The sequence below is a fragment of the Arachis stenosperma genome, chromosome 10, assembly GCF_014773155.1.
Source record: "Arachis stenosperma cultivar V10309 chromosome 10, arast.V10309.gnm1.PFL2, whole genome shotgun sequence".
Lineage (NCBI taxonomy): Eukaryota > Viridiplantae > Streptophyta > Magnoliopsida > Fabales > Fabaceae > Arachis > Arachis stenosperma.
In genome coordinates this window covers 119,253,241-119,276,102 of record NC_080386.1, presented here as the reverse complement: position 1 = coordinate 119,276,102, position 22,862 = coordinate 119,253,241, and the positions used below count along the sequence as shown (strand labels likewise).

The 22,862-nt window shown below is 31.6% G+C and overlaps 1 long non-coding RNA gene across 7 annotated transcripts; it reads right to left on the bottom strand.

Annotated features, from left to right (window-relative positions):
- Nucleotides 1-11,579: 11,579 nt before the first annotated feature.
- Nucleotides 11,580-21,554, bottom strand: LOC130955725 (uncharacterized). Of its 7 annotated transcripts, none has more exons than XR_009076858.1 (15): nt 21,402-21,553; nt 21,252-21,306; nt 21,017-21,174; nt 15,662-16,151; nt 15,505-15,554; nt 15,350-15,405; nt 14,664-14,724; nt 14,502-14,583; nt 14,250-14,316; nt 13,945-14,111; nt 13,745-13,814; nt 13,345-13,548; nt 12,481-12,552; nt 12,147-12,218; nt 11,580-12,058 (listed from the first exon to the last, which is right to left on the bottom strand). It is a non-coding gene; the product is annotated as an uncharacterized LOC130955725 (long non-coding RNA). The 7 variants fall into 7 exon arrangements; XR_009076860.1 differs by having other exon boundaries at nt 15,350-15,371; XR_009076856.1 differs by lacking the exon at nt 15,350-15,405 and having other exon boundaries at nt 15,662-15,827; nt 15,903-16,151.
- Between the last annotated feature and the right edge of the window lie 1,308 nt (nt 21,555-22,862).

Below are 22,862 nucleotides of genomic sequence, written 5' to 3'. Positions count from 1 at the left end.
GATCTTATTTTCATACCATTTTTACTCTATACGTTTTGATTTGCCAATATTTATGATATAGAATGAGTGTTTTATTTTTAACTCAATCTTCTTAGATCATAAAAGCCTAAGAGGTGTGGTCCTATAATCTTATTGTGCGTGTCTTGCTAGAATTTATGTTTGCTCTTATTTTTGTCACTAGAGAAAAAATGGTTAGGCGATATGATTTGCTGGAGATGATGATTGTACCGCCAAAAGAATGTTGGCGGATTCATATCAGAATTATGAGACTTTGGTCACTACCGAGATTCAAATCCATTAACTCCATTGAAATGGTGTTGATGGATGAGCATGTACCCTTAATTTTATTCACACACGCAATTGTTTCTCTGTTTTCATACACTTAATCTATATTTTCTGATAATCCTGATAAGATTTTCTAGTTTTAATATTAAGGTGATTGATGCTCATGAAATATATAATGTCTGATGCATGGATTATTGCTTCAATACTTTCAACCAAGGTTCTGAGAACCGGACCGGTCATCGAACCGCTCTAATCACTGGTTCACTAGTTTACTGGTCCAACCGATCTAATCGGTGGTTCAACCAAAAAAACTGTTTTAAAATAAAATAATAAATAAATTATAATTAAATACCCCAAAATATAATTATAATCTAATATAAATCTTAAAAGATCAAAAGTACATCGTCAACCTTAAAACAGCAACACCAGTATATTATTGAACAGCAACAATTAAACAGCAACACATTATAAAACACTAAAACAGCAACACCAGTACATTATCAAAACACTAAAACAGCAACACTAAAACAGCAACACCAGTACATTATCAAAACACTAAAACAGCAACACCAGTACATTAGTAACATCATTCAGGAAGGTAATGATGACACTAAACTAAACACTAAAAATAGCAAAATCAGTATAGTATACTATATGTCAAAAGTTTAAAACAGAGTATTCAGTAACTAAGCATTAGCATTAGCAAGGAAGTGATGACACTAAATTAAACAGAGCATTAGCAACGCAGTGATGAGTGATGACACTAAATTAAACACTAAAAACAGCATAATCAGTACATTATACAACATATCAAAGGTTCAAAACAGAGCATTTAGTAACCAAGCATTAGCATTAGCAAGGCAGTGATGACACTAAATTAAACAGACCATTAGCAAGGAAGTGATGACACTAAATTAAACACTAAAACACAAAATTATACAACACATATCAAAAGTTTAAAACAAAGCATTCAGTAACCAAGCATTAGCATTAGCAAGACAGTGATGACACTAAATTAAATAGGCAAATTATTTTTTCAATGAATAAAAAGAGCAACTAATTATGGAAGAGAAAAAGAACATAAATATATGATTACATGAAATGAGGAAACAATTGAATTGATAAGAAGAAATTGTGATAGATGAATGATTTTTGAAAGAGAAAAGAGAGTGAATAGCAGCAGATAAGGCTGCATTGATTTGCAGTGCATAAGTTAAAATCTTAAAATATCTTTCAAATTTAAAATATTACATGAAGATCAGGCTCTATAATATTCATCACTATAATTGAGTGAGGGGATTTAGTGATTAACCTTTCAGAGGCTGTCAAATTGTTTTCTCGCACCAAGTCAAATATGACCATTAGCATTTGTGCTACCAATTGTTTGAACTCATTTTTTGGACACGAGGTATTTTGAACAATACCCAAGCACAAAGTAAATGTGCAACCAAAGACAGATACTTCATGTAAGAAATCAACATATTGTAATAGCAATTTTTAAGGGTACAATATGATTATTATTGTTTCCAATAGAGTTCTGGTTACATTAATAAAAATTGAACAAATATTATTTGTTGGTAAAGCTCCTTCTATGGTTGGCTCATAACTATCAGGTTCTGGAAATATTACTTCTTGCTTCAAGATTTCAGGATGCCAGCAATCAACATCTTTAGAGATACTAAACATATAGGAGCCAGAAATCAAACAGTCATTAAAAAATAACATGAAAAACAGCAAAAACATGAAAAACAGCAACTCAGAAAACAAATAGCACAAGAAAAAATAGCAACAATCAAGAACAATAAGAATAAATACGGCAGTGAACAAACATCACCAATCAAAATCATTAAGAACAAACAGCAACAATCAGCAACAACAATAAACACAACACTGAACAATTAAATAAAAAAATACATCTGAACAACAAAAACAGTTCCATAATTACTGTAAAATAAAATAATCTAAATTACTCATAACAGAAAAACCTAAGAAAATCATTACTCATAACAGGAACAACTCAATAATGTTCAATAATATTCATTACTCACCATCAGTAACAAAAAAAAGTTTGCAATTAAATCATTGATCATGAACGAACAAACTAAATTAAATTGATTCAAGAAACCTAAGAAAACTCAAAATAGAAGCAAGCAAAAACAAGGGAGCACCGCGACGAAGAGGGAGCACCGCGGCGGAAGCACGGCAAAACAAAGGCGACGGAAGCTCAGAACAGACGCGGAAGCTCAAAACTGAAGGGAAAGCCAGGCGAACAGACGCGTTTCGACGACCATGGGTGTAGTGCGAACAGCGGCGGCACAGATCGCGACGGTGGCGGTAGTGCGGTGATGGTGACACAGCTTGAAGAAGAAAGTGGCATTGGAGGCTAAGTTTTGTTGAGAGAAGGAAGCAGATGCGGTGAGTGAGAGAGACAGAGGGAGGCATATTTTATTTTATTTTTTATTTGAAAAGTGAAAACCGATCAAGTCCCGATTCGGTCCGACCGATCGGTTCCTGGCCGGTTCAGCAGTTCATTGATAGTTTTTAGATCAACGGTTTTAAGATACTAACCGAACCGTGATTGTTACCGGTTCACAATTAGACCGGTCAGACCGATCAATCCGGTCCAATTTTCAGAACCATGCTCTCAACACTTAATCTATATTTAAAGTTTATATCTTTGAATTTTGATATTGATTAAAAAAAACTCTTGCCAATGATCATCTTCCAAACAATTTATATGGGGCAATGCTATGGTATAGAAGTCAAAAAGCTTCTACACATGAGAAATTTGTGTGACTTGTATTTAGAGATAACAAATGTCCTTTTTTATTTTTTTTTTGCCATTCAAAAAAGGTATACTGGACTTGACACATTTTAACTTTCTCAAAAATTTTGCAATCTATTAAAAGAATGTATTAAAATTAAGTTAGTTTGTTAATTTTTTTATTGGGTCAACTACTTTAAATAATTATTTTACCTTGGTCCAAAATTCTGAGCAATAAGAATTGAAAGAACAATATAACAGGAAATAATAATAAATCATTAACTTTCAATCATTTTTATATTATAATCAAAGATAGTTCTCAGTAAGTTAGTATTATGAATTTTATTAACGCAAAATAAATAGATATAAACTAAATAAGAAAGAATGGTCTAATTATTATTTGTATAGTATGGTTAGTTAAAAAAATAAAGTTAAGTTTTTAATGTTTTTAATATATTAAAAAAATGTAAAATATTTAAAATAAATAAATAAATCAACGTATTAATCAAGAGAAAATGAGTTGGGAAATACCTATTAAATTTAAGTAAGGAGTATAAAATTTGTTTACAAACCTTATCCCCTATTTGATAGTGTTATTGATTAACATGCTTTCATTATATTTGTTTTTGAAAAGATGCTTTTATTATAGTGGATAAAAAGTAAATTTGTCAATACTAATGTTAGATAACCAAACATCCAACATTAGTTATTTTTTTAATTTATTTTATTTATCTCAAATTTCAGATTTTAAATAATAAATTTTTTATTTTAAATTTTAAATTGTAATCCTAAAATATTTGAGAAGAAAATTATCATAAATATAGTAAACTATAAAGTATATATAAGAATTTATATTTAATAACATTTAAAATAATATATATTCACTAAAATAAGATTTTTTTTTAAATTTATATTTACTTTCAATTAAAAGAAAAATATACCAATTTTTTGTTTTCTCAAAATTATTTCAATATTTACTATAGTATATTTTTTCATGAAAACATTAATAAAATACTGTAAATATATAGTGGGGTTGGTTTGATTTTGGTTTGATTAATTAGTAGTAATTATATAGGTTTTTTTTTCTGAAATAAAATAAATTTTTTTATTTCTCCAAACACTATTTTTGAACTTTAATTCTCCAAATATGATTTTTTTTTTGTTTAGAGCAAGTTCGCCGCACTCGAGGCGAACTCCTTTCAAATATTTTAAATCCCACGTTTTTAATCCATTTTAATCCATTATCATCATCTCCAAATAGTATATAGATCTATAAACAGTATATAGGAGTACACAAAAATTATACCGACATCAAGCATGACTTCTTCAAGGTTTTTTTAATTATAAATTAAAAAAAATAAGCCATATTTAACAATGACAACCATTATTATCATCTCTAGAAATACACAGGTACACTGGGATAAGCCATATTTAACAATAATTTTTTTAATTATAAGTCATATTTTATTTTGAAAAAAATTTAAAAAATATTTTTTTAAAATAAAATACGACTTATAATTAACAAAATTCTTGTTAAATATGGCTTATCCCAGTGTGTGTTTCTGGAGACGATGATAATGGTTGTCATTATTAAATATGACTTATTTTTTTAATTTATAATTAAAAAAATTCTTGAAGAAGCCATACTTATTGTCTGTGTATTTTTATGTACTCTTGTATACTATTTGTAGATTTATATACTATTTAGAGATGATGATAATTAATTAAAATTTAAAATAGATTAAAAACGTGGGGTGTAAAATATTTGAAGGGAGTTCGCCGGGGTAAGGCGAACTATATAATTTTTATAGAGTTTGACGGGGTGTTGCTCTAAACCCAAAAAAAATTGTATTTGAAAAATTAAAGTTCAAAAATAGTGTTTGGAGAAATATGAATTTTTTTAATTTTATTTCTAGAAAAAATCCGTAATTATATATTATCATATTACAGATTCATTAATAGATGAGCTTTTTATGGTAGGTAATAGTATTTTAGTGGGTTTTGTGATCATTGCTCCATTTTTTTTTTGTTTTAGTAAGAAATAGTTGCTCTTTTCAACTCCTTTCAATTTCAGTTACGTTGTTCTTTCAATCCATGTTGCTCAAAATTTTGGATTCAAGGTTAAAAGAAATTACTAAAAGTAGTTGACCCAATAAAAAAAATTAACAAATCAACTTAATTTTAATTCATTCTTTTAATACACTACAAACATTTTGAAAAAGTTAAAATATGTCAAGTCTTATATGTTTTTTTGAATGGCCAAAACAGTAAAAGAGGACACTTGTTGTCTCTAAATATAAGTCACGCAAGTTCCTCATATGTAGAAGCTTTTTGACTTCTACACCATAGCGTTGTTCTAATCGGGGAATTAAACTTAACATAATTTTTTTAAATGACCAGAAACATGCACATGTTATATACATTGTTTGTGAATTAAAAGTTTAATGGTTTAATAGTTTAGTAATAATTATTAAAAGTGGTGTTAACTTGGGTATGATTATTACTTAAACTTCACATGTGTTTATTATATAGTGGTTATATACGTAAATTAGTTAGGCACTTAGATATGATAGATTAGTTTATATTTTTTTTCAATTTTATTTATGTGACCTCTTTTTCCCGCTTGTGTTATTTTTAGTTTTGTACACAATATAGACTAACGAAATATGTTGAAATGAGGTTTGATTTTATTTATAATTGAGGTCCTTATTTGAATAACAATGCTCATTAAATTTAAAATTCTCTTCTCATTGAGCTGTTCATGATTACTTTCAAAGTGTATCTTTAGTCTCGGTGGTCAACTCCCTAATGTTCGCCCTTACATGATTTGAAATAGTTGTATTCTGTTATGTTAGCCTTTCTTTGTTTCGAGATATATAGATTTTAATTTTGATTCAATTTGTTATTTTTTTGTGTTATTATTTTTCTTTGTTGCTTTTGAATATTGAGTTTGTTTTTACTTTATATAGCCACTAGCAATATCATTTTAGGTAGAATTTAATAAAATAAACATTCTAATTAATTGAACGTAATGTCAATTTTTATAATTTATTCCATTATTTTTGTTAAAAGAAATATTTTATATAAATTTTATTTGTTTATGTTGTTGGACTTTATTGTTACTGTGTGTAGAGAGTGAATAATAAAATATTTTGCTTTGTAAAAAATAGGAAATAACTATGCATGCTTCTTTAGGTAAGGATATGATATCTGTGTTCGAATCATTGATATCGGAGAGAGCTATGTATGTTTTTGTATACTTTGGAGTTAGCAATAATTGTGGGTTGTACCGTACAACATCACATTATTTTCGATTATTTTTTCAAGCAAGGACTATTATCTTACCCTCTTTCTGTGATGTAATACCATTATATGGTATTAAGTTGGTTACTTTTAGGACAATTATGGGATATTCTCTTCAACCTCATTTTTTGGTTAGTAAATGTATGATTTTTTTGACAGAGTAAGTGTATGGTTCATAGCAAGTATATAAGTTGATTTTTCTTTTGTTTTTATGACAAAATATTACTAAGACGTGTGATTTGTGCATAATCTTTTGTTTGATATTTATTTTAGATATTGCTGAAGTTATGACCGGAGTAGAGGGTGAAAAGAAATATGTGAAGAATGATAAACTTATTGACATATTGGTCATTCATATTGAGAATAGCAGGTGCATTTTTTCGATGTCCTTATTCAGCACTTAATAAATTTATATAAGTAATTTTTTATTTTCTAAATAATTTATATTTTCTCTGCAGCTTAGCTTAATATTGCTGTTCTTGGAGAGATGGTGGACCGAATCAAAGATTTTGTAGTAGCAGGTGAGTAGCAGCTACTGATAATTATTTTTCAATTTGCAAGAGTAAAGACTTTTTCATGTATGTGAGGATTTGATCTCTATCAAATGGTTATATCTTATGATTATCTTTACTAATTACTCAGGCATAATTTCATTAGTATTTTTTAGTTTTTAAATTTAATGGTGTAATACTATATATAATAGTATTTTTTATTTTTAAATTTTAGAGTGTGATATTACATGTAGTGGTAATAAAATTATAATACTGTATTTTGTGCTTTAATATTTTTTATCATGTGAAATTACAAGTAAAAATATAGAAAATGGTAATAATAATTCCAGCAAATGGCTCGCGTTCTAGAATTTAAAATTCGAAGTGATAAAAAATATTATTATATGCACGTGGATAAATTGTATCACCAATTTTTTATTTCTTTTGATTGTAAATTTTGTGTTGAATTACTCAATAATTAATTAATCAATATACAATTTTAAGCTATATTTTTGCTATTATATAATACTTTTTATTATTTTATATTTGCAATAAATACTTTTTTATTTTTATAGCTCATTTCTGAAATAATTTTTATACTAAGTAATTAGGTTCATATTATAGTTGTTTTTTTTAATCTAAGGACACTTTTCGTTACTTTCCATTCGGTAGTTTTTTTGTCATGTATAATTGTATAACTCATTTGAGTAATGATTGTTGTACATAGATACCAATATTTTATAGAATATTATGTCTGGTACTAGGCTCTTGATAAATTTAGATGTTTCTGCGGCTGTGATGCTTCGAAAAATGTATTGTATCAATATTGTAAATTATTTATGGTTGTGCATATTGACTGCATTTTTATGGCATTATAATTGATAAATAGCGTGTACTGTAGAGAGACCTCGCAGTACCTATCTGTGCTTTCCGGCAAACCGGCGTATGTTGCTGAAGATGAAGTTTTATATTCCATTGAGAGAAAGACAATAACGGAGTTACGTATAACTGCGGATGTGAGTGCCTTATAGAAAATTAATTTTTTATGTTTGGTCCATTATTTGTTTTTTGACTTTCAAACTGTTCCTATGTAAGTTGGGTTTTATATTGTTCTGGCCACTGTTCTTGATGTTGAACCCGTTCCAAGTTGGTGGTATAAATAATGTGTTTGCAGCATGAAGGCAGAAACTAATGCGGATATATACTTCTGCGATGGCTGCAATAAGGACGTGAATAATGTGGTTGATAGGTACGACTCTAATTGGACTTATTTGTGCAATCTTTTTATAAAAAAATAATGAAGTTATGTAATTGATTATGTCTCTTTTTAATTTTTTTTAACAATATCTAGTTTAATACCAATAATTAGTAGACAATAAGAGAATAATTTATTAAGCTAAAAATTGGCTATTTTATGCTTTGTATGTAGTTGTGAATCTTGGGTATGATAGAAAATAATTATTCGTTTAATTTTCCTTTTAATTTTATTTGTGTGACCTCTTTTGAAGCTTGTGTGGTATTTGGTATGTAATTTTATACACAAATTAGACCAATGAATTGTAATGAAATAAGGTTCAGCTTTATTTGTATATGAAGTCCTTTTATTTCTATGCAGGGTGAGTTTTTTTACCAATAAATTATATCTTTAAAGGATGTAAACTTATAATACATCCGTTTCGGTCTTATTGTTCTTTGGCATTCTTTTTCTTTAAATACTCAGCAAAATACTCTTTTGTCATTGAACACCATACTTCTTTCTCTATGTATGGTGTACACTGTACGTCACATAGAATTGGACAGGAACATATTCCTCCTACTTATGTAAGACCTTCTACATCAGAAATAAGATTTAAATTTTTAACTCTACCAACGGGTCCCTCATTGACAAGAACTCCACTGTCAGTGTTAACAAGTAGTACATATAATTAATGATGACCAAATGATTTATGTACTAATATTTAAAAAAATGTATGCTTCATCGGAAATTATTTATATAATATAGATTTATTACACTTTCAACATACTCTAGTGTACAAAGATCCACCAATAATCTAATGCAAGTCATTCTGCAAAATCAACTTTTGTTACACTGCGGTTCCCAAAAATTGTGCCTGACAAAAAGGTAATTTAGAAAAGATGGTAAGCATTATTATATTCTTTTCTTTTTTATCGTGTCTAACGTTTAGTTGAATAAAATTGAACTTTTTATCAAGAAATTTTACTATAAATAGAAGGCAAAAAAGACAATCTTTTTCTGTTGTTGTTTCGGTGGCTATTAATTTGGCACAACTTTATAAAGACATAAATTTATCGACTATTAAGGTGCACCTACCAAGCGGTGACACACAAAGTGGCTAAAATGTTGACCCTTTTGTTGATTATGAAGGTAATCTTTCATTATATCAAGAATTTAAATTGGTAGTTTGCAAGAGATATGAATTATTAGTAATACATCAACATATATATTTTAACTTTTTATAATTTTTATTGATTATAGTTGTTAATGCTTATGATGATTCAATGTTAGATGTGGATTTAGAAGATTATTTTATACCATTCTCAGAAACTTTAGACAGTATATACAAATTTTATTTGTATGTTTATTTGCATTTTTGTGTACATCATAGACTAAATTACATCGGTATGACAACTGAGTATCTAAAGAGAGTTCATTCGACAGGTGTGAGAAATAGAGGAGATCTTATTTATCAATATCAACACTGCAACCAAAGATTTTATTATGTTGTATGGAAGGAAAGATTGAGCTTCCTCTACTTTTTGTGCTTCCTGATGAACTCATTCAGCTTTATACTGAAGGAGATCAAAGAAGTATTTATTTTTTAAAAAATATAATGGCATTTAATTCAATATTTTGTTTTACATCAATGGCAAAAAAAATTGACCATGGGGTGAACAATTGAGGGTTGATAAATATACATGTCTGCATAAAAGTCTTATAAATGGGGATGTAGATGCTGCAAGGCTTAGCAAAAGAATTATTCTTTCCAATACTTTTAGGTACATGATGGATAATTGCAAAGATGCGTTTGCAATTTGCAAATATGCAGAATATCCAAGCTATTTTATCACTATGACTTGTAACCCTGAATGAGATGAGATAAAAAAGAAGTAACTCCCATTGGATTGAAGGCAGAAGACTGCCCTAACATATTATGGCAAGTTTTCAACATCAAGCTTAATGGTTTAATTGATGACCTAAAAGAGGAAAAAAATTTTGGCAAAATTTTGGGATGGAAGTCTGTGTTTATGCAACAGCTTATTAAAATCTTATATTGTAATGTTTTACTTATTTGTCTTTTTTAATTTTCAGATGTTTGCATTATATAGTTTCAAAAGAGAGGGCTTCTGCATGCATATATCATTTTATTCATGAGTAATGAGTTCAAGCCACAAACACCAGATGACATAGACAAACATATAACGGCTGAGATTCCTGATGAAAGGCCAAATCTACATGGAGTTGTTCCAATTACATGGTACATGGTCTATGTGGTCCGTACAACAAGAATTCACCTTGCATGAAGAATGGATCCTGTTCGAAGTTTTATCCCAAAGAGTTTAGACAGTAAAAACTCATTGATGAAGCTGAGTTTTCCAAATATAGGCGTACTAATAACGGTCAAACTGTGAAGAAAAGGGAATGTGTACTAGACAATAAGTTCATTATTCTGTATAATCTAGAATTGTTGCTCAAGTTCAGGTGCCACATAAATATGGAATACACATGCCAAACAAGTTCTATTAAGTATCTATTTAAGTATGTACACAAGAATAATGATCGCGTAACAGCTACTCTATACAATACGAGTGATTCATCAAAAGCCACACAAGTTGTTGATGAATTAGAAATTACTACGATTGTAGTTACATTTTGGCATGTGAGACATTCTAGCGTTTATTTGGATACAAAATCCAAGAGAAAGAACAATTTGTGATTCGACTTTCATTTCATTTGGAGGATGGGCAACTTGTGGTTTATAGTGAAACTTCTAATGTGAATTATATCGTTGAAAGAGTAGTATCTCATAAGTCCATGTTTTTAGGATGGATGGCAGTGAACATGTCATATTCCTATGCTCAAAGTCTGACTTATACTGAGTTTCCAACCAAATTTGTTTGGAAGGACGATACTTCAAAGTGGTTTCCTCGAATGCAAGGCTTTGCAATTGGAAGGTTGACTCATGTAGCTACAGGTACACTACAAAATGGCAGTTTTTACGGCGATTTTTTGAAAACCACCACAATTCCCTAGGTTAAAATGACGGTTTAAACCACCATTATTTCCAGGATTAAAATGGCGGTTTTTGGATAGGTTAAAACGGCAATTTGAACCACCATTATTACCTGACAGAGTGGCATTTTGGTTGGTTAAAACGGCGGTTCAAACTGCCGTTATTTCCAGGGTTAAAATGGCAATTTTTGGATAGGTTAAAATGGCGGTTTAAACTGCCATTATTACCATGATAGAGTGCTGCTTTAATTGGTTAAAACGATATTTTTGAACTGCCATTTTTACCCTAACAGTAGCATTTTGGTTGGTTAAAATGACATTTTTGAACTGCCATTTTACCCTGACAGTGACATTTTTTATCGTTTAAAAAAACAAATTTTACCGTCATTTTTATTGCGTTAAATAAATAATTGTGATTAAAATTTTACAATAGCAAAAAATCATAATCCATAAATAAAATATTATATAACTCATACACAAAATATTAATATAATATATAATTTTTTATTATTGAAAATCAAAAGTAATAACTCCTATACAAAACTTTGTCTTACTAAACTTACCAAAATACAAGCATTGCAATAAACACTAATCAGTCAAATCTACCATCCAATTCCCTAAACTATGTTAATATCTAATAATGTATTTAAACCATCTAATAAGTGCTATTTTTACTACTTAGAATATGAATATACAAGACAAGTAGTTTAGCTAAGTGATGATGAATAAGATTTGGAGGCCAAAAATTTTCTCCTTTTGTAATTAACTTTAAAACAAGCCTGCCTTAGTTTCTTGGTCTCTTGTGTGAGTTTCATCTTGGGGACTTGCTCCAACATCTTTGTTTCTTGCTCCAACACTCCAACTTTATTATCCAAACTCATTTCTTACAAACCAATGATATCACAATGAGGCAGATTAGCAAGGACATCAATAGTGCCTGTAAACTGGTTGTTCTGCAGATACCTGCACAAATATAAACAAGTCAACTTGGAATATAATCAATATGATGTAAAGTATTTACAGAAAGAATATTGATAATCTAGATTCTCACATGCTGGTAATGCCTGAAAGTGAGCTAAAAGTCTGCGGAAGGTCACTTGTCAATAAATTGAAGGAGAGATCCCTGCAAAAAGTTAAAAGAATTTGTTTTATCATCTTGGTCCTAAATAATCAGAAAAACCAAATATAGCCTCAGCAGTAAAGAGTACCATATGATATGAAAGAGAGAGTGCAATAATATATATGAAATTTGACAGATGACAGTGAAAAATATCTTAACATGCAACCGAAGCAATATTGTAAAACTTTTAGACTGCACATGAACAATAACTTGATAGCCATCCAGATTACATTTCTATACAGTTCACAGGAGGAGGAAGTCTCACAATGAAGAGAGGGTAGAAAGCTTCATGAAGTTAACGTTCAATCTTTTCTGGAACTGATTGTGAGCAAGATTCCTATGTTCTCAAAAACAATAAAAGAAGTTACTCCAATATATCTTACATAGAACCCGACAGAAGAATAGCCAAGTACCCTATGTGCAAGAAATATCAGCCATGGCTGTTTCTCAATGAACTCATATTGCTCTGTCCCTTTTCTCTAATCAAGTTCTGTGTATACATACATCACCAGTAAATAAAATAGAAAAATATAAAAAGAACTAATTTTAGTTAGTTAATATAAATCAATTTTAGAATTTAAAACTTAGTTAATATAAAATTACCGTTTTAATACCTATTTCTATCCTTTAAGCTTTCAAACAATAAAACTCATATCATTTTATCTTTCCCTATAAAAGAATCATCAAATGAAGACGCCTACACCAGTAAACCACTACCTTTTTTCTAGTTCCAATCTCATTCATGTTATTCAAATCATTTCAAATCATATAGTCACTGCTAAATTATGTGTAACATTTAAAGGGGGGTTCAAATTTTAAAAGTTAAATAATTTCCAAGACAATTGCACTTCACAATAATTCAACCTATGTAAAAATAGAACCATCTTCTGGAAATGGTTTTCAGCTCACATGAACATTTATTCATTGAGTAGAACAATGCTTAATCTGCATCATACTATATATACTGCCAAAGTAGTCCTAGATAGACATGTGATATTGTGATTGGAATAAAGATTAAGTCACAAGCATTGACTACAGACACAATTAGTTTTTCATAGTTCTACATGTTAATGGAATTTTGAATAAGAGGCACCTTCTAAGGCACAATTCTTGAGAACTAAATTCTTACCTCTGCAGCCCTTGAGGTGGAGGGCATAGCAATAGAGTCAACGACACCAAGCTCATCAACAGACATGCTTGTCAATGACTCAGTACTTTTTGAATCACTAGGAATTGAGTCCATAAATTGCTTTCGAGTAGGTTGTCGACTGCCATTACCAGTTGCCAATACTTGTCCTTTGAGATTTCTCCAATCTGTGCCCAACAAGCCCTCCTGAGGAAAATGAAAGAAAAAATGCATAGCCATGTTATTTTAAGCTATGAAAACCTTAAATCCATAACAATGGCCAGATTTTATCATAATAAATAAAAAATACAAAATAAAAGATTAGCCTTCAAATGAAAAAATGGTGGCCCTCAAACTATGAGGTTAATGGTGGGCGGAACAAGTTTTCATGAACAAAAATTACCTCAGCCCTTTGTTTCCTTTCATGATTACAAAAGACAAGAGTTGAATCAAAATCTTGCTGAAGAAATCTCCTGCATAAATCAGATCAAGTTACATAGGGTATTCGACTCGAGATCCCAGTTTTGAAACAAAAAGCAGGTCCTTATAAATTAAAGAAACGTGATTTAGAACTTGGTTTCAGCATTACTTGGGCATACTTACTGCTGAGGATGGTTTTGGGCATGTTGGTATCGATCACCCACATCATTAAGTGAACCATAGTGATGATGTCGCTGCTGGTTAAGTTGATGGTGAAGTTCCGCAACTTTCTACTTCAACCTGGCAATATCAGCTTCAGCAAGTGTAATCTCCTCCAGCTCGGCCTTTGTCTTTGCATAAGTCGATTTTGTAAGATTGTGTATATAGGGAAAGAAATCAGAATGGAAAAAGAATATCAAGTTTTGCTAGAAATGAAAGAACTTTGGAATTCATGCCGCGTGAACTGGAAAATTGTCCTGAAGACATACTCAATCCAACTTCCAATGCCGCTCTAAGATCCCTCTCAGCTTGCAATTGTTCTTGCAATCTTGAAACCTTAATAATAAATATCACGCAGACTTTATTAATGTCAAAAAATAAGAATGATGTTGTAATGTCAATGCATGATATGATGGTTAAGGAAGATAAGAATAGAACTAGCAAACAAAATCAAAAGAAAATAAATACGAAAGAAAGAAATATCGGTATATAAGACCATATATTGAAAAATAAATGATTACATCTTGTTCAAGTGCCAATCGCTACTCGTGCAGAGCTTGCTTCCTTCTTTCTAAGCTTGCTTATAAAAGCATTGCCTCTAGCCTGGAATGAAAGAACAACTCCATTAAGATAAAAACAACTATAAAATACTGCACAAAATGAACCACACAAAAAAAACCTACCTCCTTTGCAATTCTGTGCTGCAAATCACTTTTTGCAATCTCAAGCCTTTGAATAGCAAGCCTACACAAATAAAAATAATTCCATGTTTATTTTCAAGAGCAAACGAAGGGAAAAAATATTAAAGCCGAAGCATTATACATAAGACTGATGATCCCAGAGCAGTACTTGCTTGGAAGAGATGCCAACAATCAAAAGACTAAAAACAGGGAAAACAAAGCAAGCAATTTATTTTGGTGTAAGAAACTTTAAACTGAGACTACACAACCATGATTCCATAACACATTAATCTTTAAGAATATACTACTACATGAGTCTTGCAACAGTTTAATTGAGCAGAAATAAAAGCCTTGAGTTGTAGACTATCAAATTTATAGTTGCAGTGGCAAGATGATATCAATTTGTAAGAAGACCTAACAAGTTAAAGATCTATCATCATGACCTCAGTTTTAAGCAATGTACTTAGATTTAAGTATTTAACATATATATGTGTGTGTGTGTTAAATACGTAAATCTATGTCAAACTCGAGAAAATATAGAAATATGACTTTTCCAAGTAATTATGTAAAAGCAATAAAATAATTCCAAGACACATTTTATGATATTCCTAATCTCCAACAGTTAGAACTCTGCCATGGTAAGTAAATTTACAGCTATAGTAACAAAGCATATCTTTAATTTCAACTACCTTCAACTTAAAATTCAACTATCTAGAGAAACAGTGGAAACATGATCCCATCAATGCTAGCATATTTAGAATCTCGAAACTCAATCAAAACTCCATGCAAAGATTCCAAAGCAGGAAACCACAATGAATTAGTCCGAATGAAACTGCAAACTCACAATCTAGGTTCTTTGTATCTTCATCGAGAGGCTCGGTGCTTGATGAAGTGCTATTAGAAACAGAAAACCACAACAGTTTTGTATGTTTAATGTTACAAATGGATGAAAACTGAAATGGAAAATACAATCCCTAACATAAACAAAACACAAATGAGACCTTTGGAAGAGCAAAGAACGGTGGCAAAGGCATGAAGAAGAGGAGTGGAGGAACGTCGGCGATGGCATCGCAGCCAGAGCGGTCGAACACAAATTACGGAGGAACGTTGTCGGCGGTGCAACCTGCGGAACTGACTTCTCCACTCGCGATGAATCCTCGCAAACGGCTTAAAAAGAGATACTCATCACAAAGGAAGGAAATGAGAGGAAAGGAAGGAAAGAAAGAAGGAAATGAAGCTGACCTGGATCGTTGAAGAGGAAGGCGTTGACGATTTTGGCGGAGAAGACACAGAGGACGACAAGGAGAGGAACCTGGAGGAGACGTCATCGGAGGAAATCGCCGCTGTAGAAGATGTCGCCGAAGGAGGTCGATACTGGAGGAGATGTTACCGAAGAAGATCGTCGGAGAACGCAAGAGGATCGGAGATCGTCGCACAGGCCATCCAGGAGCAACAGCGTCACGACTTAGTGTTTCAACCAAGTAAGGGTTTCTGAAATTAGGGATTGATAATCATTCTTTTATACCTATTGATAATGGCGGTTCAAAACCGCCCTAATTATCAAAACCGCCACAAATCCAAAAATCAATTATGACAGCAATGGGAAACGCCGGAATATCCAAAGATTATGGCGGTTCTTCAAAACCACCATCATATAAATGCCATTTTAACCTCTTTTTTTTAGTGGTAATGACGAATTTATATTCAATTTTGATCTTATTTATTTAATGATTTAAATTTAAAATTTTAACAGCATGTACTCACGTCCATTTTATTCGATTTATATACACTAGAAAGCAAATGTTCAAATAACTTTCAACATTTATAATCTAATGCTCTATAGATTATACAATTTTAGCATTGTTCTCTATTTTATAGAAAAAATAATTTTATACGCATGTGTAGTTATATAATAATTGAAATTATGTAGCCTAATCCATTTAGCAACTAAGAAGTGGGATTTTAACTAAAATTTTTGCAGTAAATACAGAAGAATATTACCAATGGCTTCTCTTAAATACTCAAAGATGATGTATAAATTTTTGAGATATAAGAACAGTAGGAGGAACAATTCATGCTACTTATAGAGATGCATGCTTCGCTCTTGGACTCTTGCAAGATAACAAAGAATTCATGAATGCAATCAAGGAAGCAAGCTCATGGGCCTCAGCATCATATGTCAGGAGGTTATCTGTCATTCTATTAACAACCAATAATATCTCGAGACCAGAATATGTCTGAGATAGATGTTGGCATGAACTCTCAGATGATATTTTGTATCGACAAAGAACTATGATGAACTTGAGGGGTGAGTTTTTATTAATTGTAATTATAAAAGTCCTTTATTATTGATCATTTTTAGTTTGATTGAATTTTTATAGTATCGTATAATATGCAGAGTTAACCATGTCAGATGATGAAATTAAGCAGTTGTGCTTAATGGATATAGACAATATCTTACATTCCTATGGTAAAACCTTGAAAGACTGCCCTCCTATGCCTTTAGCAACTGAAGTTGATAGTTCTTTGTTAACCAAAAGAGTTATTAGGAAAGAGTTAAACTTTAACAGGGATGAGTTAAAGAAAAATGCCTCAGACATGTTAGCCATCGCAACACCTGAGTAGAAACATGCATTTGATAAAATTGTTACAGTTGTGTATTATTATGAAGGGGTTTTTTTCTTTGTGTATGGTCATGGAGGTACTGGAAAAACATTTCTCTGGGAACCTTATGTCCGTTGAGATTCGCTCAAGGGGTGATATTGTGTTAAATGTTGCTCCAAGTGGTATTGCATCTTTATTTCTTCCCAATGGAAGAACGACACACTCAAGGTTCAAAATATCGCTGAATATAACTGAGAATTTTGTATGTAACATCAAACCTAGTTCCCCTCAAGCAATGTTGCTGTTGAAAGGCAAACTTATAATTTTGAATGAGGCTCCAATGGTTAGTAGGTAATGCTATGAAGCGCTTGATAAATATTTAGGTGATATCATGAGGTTTTCTCCAACATATAACAAAGATTTATCCTTTGGAGAAAAAGTGGTTATACTTGGTGGAGACTTTAGACAAGTCTTTCCTGTCATTCCACGAGGATCGAGACAAGATATCATTCATTCAACCGTGAATTCGCCTTACCTTTGGAAGTTTTGCTAGGTGCTCAAACTAACAAAAAACATGAGACTCTCTGTATGGACAACTGCTTCAGATCAAGATAAGACAAAGCAATTTGGTGAGTAGTTATTGAAAGTTGGTGATGGTCTAATAGGTGACAATATATATAGATGGTGAATCTGATATATATCTTTCAGAAGATATTATTATTCCTTCTTCGAACCAGGCATTTGATGAGTTGGTTCATTTTTCTTATCCAAATATTTTGAAAAAATATGTCTTTAAAGGATTTTTTCAAATCAAGAACTATACTGGTTCCCACGCTAGACATTGTTGAAAAGGTCAACAACCATCTGATGGATATCATTCTTAGAGGAAAAAATTGTATCTTAATTCGGATTCAATTTGTATGGATGAAGGGAATATCGAAAGTCAACTAGATCTCTATAGTCCTAAATTATTGAATAGCATAAATTGCTCTGGTTTGCCTCCACATAAATTAATACTCAAGGTTGGTGTTCGGGTGATATTACTGAGGAATATTTACCGATCCAATAGTCTTTGTAATGGTACAAGACTACAAGTTAGGAAGCTAGAAAATCATGTCATAGAATGTGAAGTCTTAACGGGTAATAACGTTGGTCATATTGCTTTGATTCCAAGAATGAATATGGTACCAACAAATGAAACTGTTCCGGTTAGATTTCAACGAAGACAGTTTTCCATAACAGTATTCTTTGCTGTAACACCCTATCACACAGAGCTGTACACCTAGGATATAAAACAGAGGCGGCAAGGCGCTACGACCTCTAAAATAAAATACATATATATATATATATATATATATATATATATATATATATATATATATATATAGAAAGAATATAATAGACTAGGAGCCTTGAAAAATGGGTAAAACAAAAAGTCACAAAAATAAAAAGCGCAACACTCAGAGAACGGAGTTACATGCGTGCTAAAGAAACCTAAAAGCTCAAGATATAAAATGAGCGAGAGAGAGAAAAGAGGGCCAAGAATACAGCATAACTAGCTCCTGACGCAACCTGCGAAGCCAAGGCTGACCGGAGAAATATTTACATATATACACACACACACACACACACACACACACACACACACAAGTATCCCCAAATACCCAAAATACAAAAATAAAAGCCTAACTCTTCTGTAACCTCTAAGAGGAATAAAATAATCAAGTTTCTTAGAGTAAGCTAAGTACATAAGTATATATATACAAACAGTAAACCCAAAATAACCCAGGATTACTCCGCTTCAAGATTCCAGACGCCTAGCAAGGAGCCTCTCGACCTACATCTGAAAATAACAACACAGTATGGGGTGAGAATCGGAGGTTCTCAGCATGGTAAAGGTGCCACGCGTATAATAAATAAGGTCCTCGGAATGCCAAAGGCAATCCTAGAACTCCGTTATCACAATTGCAGAACTTAATTTCTAAATAAAAGCCATAAATAGGGGTAGGTGTTCTAAGTACACTATAATCTTAAGCCTAACCTAACATCAAACCGTTTCACCCTTCCTCCGTTCCTCCGTCATCCATGATTCAGCAAAGACAAGCAGCCAGACAAGTTCACGCATAAGTAATAGGCAGATAGTGCAAGTAGCAAGTATAGCAGGTAGCAGGATGTATACATACAGTTAGGCAAACTCAGGTAATGCATAGCAATTAAAACAAACAAATGCACATGATGCATGTTTGTCCTATGGCTGATGGGTCCCATCTGTCGGTTATCCAGCCAACCCGACAAGTCTAAAAACCTTAAACTGTCCCCCGTCGCGCATCCCCAAGAGTCTATGCATAGAGTTTACATTCATTCATCATATAAACATTCAATGGGGGCTATCCATACCCGGAAATTTATACGTGTCCGGTCACCCTTACGATGTAGGGTCAATAGAGTATCGAGATTCAACCTGGAACATGTGGTGGCGAGCCACGGCTCTGTTACCCAAGGAAACTCGTATCTCAAATATCATTCATAAGCCATTTCATATTTATAATCAATATATCATCATTTATCAAGCCTTGGCATTAACCTCCTTTAATATTCTTATCTTCTTCATATAAGCCATCATTTACCTCTTACTTTACCCCCAAGTTATCTTTTTTCCTAGCTTCGTTTATCTACTGGACTTAGTACTATACTTTAATCTAAAAAGGGAAGAAAATGGAGGTTTAGAAGTGAAAATTTGTTTTAAAACAGCCTAAATCCGGTTTTGCAGCAGGCAATGGTCACGCGTGCGTGTGGGCCACGCGCACGCGTGGTGCGAACAGCACGTCACGCGTACGCGTGAGTCATGTGTACGCGTGATCATGCGCTCCCGCTTACGCATGGCTACTCGCGCATGCGTCGTTAAAATGCCACGCCATGTGTACACGTAAGCCACGCGTATGCGTGGATTGGCATTTTTCCAAAAATTTGGCAGAATGCCTAGAGAGCTTGCTACAACTAGTTTTGAGTTCCTGCTTCACAGTTTTAAGCATCAATTTTCCATTGTCCATAACTTTCTCCACAAAATTCTATTTTTCACAAAAATGATATCGTTTAAAAGCTTACAAAACCATCTTTCATTTGCAACAAATCACAGCTCAATCCAAAATTTGAGGAATAAATTATGGACTTCCAAAGTTCATCAAAATTTGGTTTTTAACCAATTCTCAACCAAACCTCATTTTCATCAACTCATGTTCCTTACCATTACAACTTGCATTTTAATACCATATCAACCCATTTCATTAACAACCATTATCAATATTACTTTTAATCAATTCAACAAATCTTGATCATTAATAAATATCAATACTTTATTACACATATCAACATTTTCATCAATCCCTCACTAATGACCTCAAACACACATGTTCAACAATAATAACTCTTGCTCATAACTCCCAATACTAACTCCATCACAAGAATACATACTCTTTACTTCAACAACTCACAAACACACATCAATATATATCACTTATATAAACAACCTTTCATTATTATATATCAACACTTTACATTTGTTATCCCTTCAACACATAAATCAACCCTTTATTACTCATTCAATTCCAATACAAGTTCAACCATAACTTTATCTAACAACTTCACAAGGCTAATCATTTAATGCACATAATCAATTTAATTTATCCTATGGTTATTTTAGCCTAAGTTTTCACAACACCTTAAATGTTAAACGCGCAAAACCTAAACCATACCTTGGCCAATCACTTTATTCACTCCAAGGCAACCTTCCAAGCTATAAAACAGCCCCTCATGTTCAAGGAACTCAGCCACAATCTTAGCTTTAATCACCAACAAGCCTCCAAATACTCACTTTTCAATTCCAATGCTTATATATAAACTTAATTCACACCTAATTCACATGTACACTTAAATTTCAGATTCTACATAATAAAACCAAACTTGGATTAGGGTTTGGGTGATCCTTACCATACCCACTCGCGTAGCAACTCAAGCCCGATAAGTTTCGCAGGCTAAATCGAACCTAAAACACCAAAATCGAACAATTTTTAACTTAATTATTCATGAATTTTCGAAATTGGGGAAAGCTGGGTGAGAAGAAAATAGTGAGCTACCTACCAAATTGTTCCATGGGTTTTGTAGAGCTCGTCGCAGTGAACGTGTAGTCGCAAACGGCTCGTCAATCAGAGCTCCGGATCAAAAGTTATTGAGAGGTGAAATTTGAGTGAGGGTTAAGGAGCTCTCTTCCTCCCCCAACCTGTTTGGCGTGTTTGATGCAAAATGGGGAAGAAGAGCTTCTGTCCCCTTTTTAAGTATAGGTCCGATTGGACCCACGAGTCCGGTTTGGACCCCGGTTCAACCGGTTCGGCTCTTTCGGTTTAATTTTGGGCCAAATTTTTGAAATTGGTATCAAAATTCTCGTTTTGACGAGCTCTATCCTATTTTGATATTAGTTTTGCATTTCTAATTTTTCTATTTAAAATTCGATTTATTGACTAATTATTTACCGATTTTAGCGGGATTTACATTTGCCATTGCAATTAATAAGTCTCAGGGACAAATTTTATCTCATGTTAAATTGTACTTGTCCAAACCAATTTTTATACATGGCCACTATATGTGATACTTTCAATAGTTAAGAGCAAGAAATGTTTAAAAATTTTACTTATAAATTACGTAGGAATGTTTGTGAATTCAACCATCAATATTGTTTATAGAGAAGTCTTTGAAAAAATAAAATTTTAGTATAAATATTTTAATTTTATTTTAAATTATGTATTAAAATTAATGTATAATTATTTTATTTTAAAAAAATATAAAATAATAATTACTCATTATTTTTAAATTAAACTTTAATTTTGATAATTTTATAAATTTTTTAAAATAATAATTATTTTGTGTTTTTTTAAATATTTAAATATAAAAAAATTTATTTTTATAAATTTTTTCGTGAGGACTGGTTCATACATTAGTTTTATATTAACCTTAGGACTGAACAATAATGAGAATTAACTTAAATAGTCAAATTCATAGCACCGGACGAGTTGAGGAGTTCATAATTTACTTAACTAATAAGTTGTCTTTTATTTTGCGGTGGAAACTCACCTGCAGTCGACTGCAAGTTAATTGCTTCTGGATCGTTGACACGTGTTATTGTATGGTTTTAAAAAATCGATTTATTTTATACAAATGGTTTATTTAAAAAAATCGGTTTGAATAGATTAAATAACTACTTTTAAAATAATTTAAATTTTTTCTGCGTGTTATAACTAAATTCCTAACAGATGAATTTGATATGTTCTTTTTCTTCATTCATATTGACCAATTTTTCTTTAAATTTATCTGAAATTTTTTTTATTTAATTTTTGTCAAATATATGTATACAAATTGTTTGAAAAAAGTAAAATTTAGTATTCTAAAAAGAAACAAATTCACGGTTTTTTAGGGCATAAATGATATCATCTGTTCTTTTTTTGTGTCTCTGTTTTTTCTTGATGAGTTTTGTTTGTTTCCCATAACTTACATTTTCAGTTGCTTTTAAATTAAGCTGTAACATTTTAAATTAAGGTGTAAAAATAT